This window comes from Salvelinus sp. IW2-2015, unplaced genomic scaffold, assembly GCF_002910315.2.
Source record: "Salvelinus sp. IW2-2015 unplaced genomic scaffold, ASM291031v2 Un_scaffold2162, whole genome shotgun sequence".
Taxonomy (NCBI): domain Eukaryota; kingdom Metazoa; phylum Chordata; class Actinopteri; order Salmoniformes; family Salmonidae; genus Salvelinus; species Salvelinus sp. IW2-2015.
Window position 1 is genome coordinate 118,890 of NW_019943493.1, and position 669 is coordinate 119,558.

A 669-nucleotide genomic window follows, 5' to 3' on the forward strand; every position below is an offset into this window, starting at 1 on the left:
TTAATATTATGACACAGTTTACAAAAACTACAAGCGCTTGATGTTTATTTTACAATCCCACTCGTCTTCAGAATCGTCCCAAATTCCTAACACTTGCGGTGTTTATGTCTAAATGTCTTCATTCCCTTTTCCACGAGTTATTCCAATAGAATAGCACAATAGATCCAAAGCATTGCCTTCATCATTTGTGAGGGGAAAGTTAAGATATGTTTTGTTTTGAAACTCATCTGAAAAGTATTAAAAGTTCTCAGGATGTTGGAACTCGAAAGATAACAAACGGACAGTTATTTTGGAGTTGTCATCACAGAAGAAGGAAGTTGACGCAACGCGTCTTAAAAATCAGTTTTATGGGTTAGAATCATTTGTTGATTCAAACAAAAACAAACTTTTTTTTATTGTTCCGTTAAACAAAAGCAGACTCTGAGTTATTTTAGGCTGAGCTAGTGGTAGTCAAACCACTCAAAAACGCTCTGACCTGCAATATTCCAAATGTGATGGTGGTTAACCACAATAACCGAATCAAAGAATTATAAAGGATACGTCAGCTTAAATCTCTCSTTAAACAATTACATTGTTTATCATGACACATCGGAATGATAAAGTGCCTCCTCACTGACCCTATTGCCACACAAATAAACCAAGCTTGTTTTTTTGTAATTTCAAAAACGC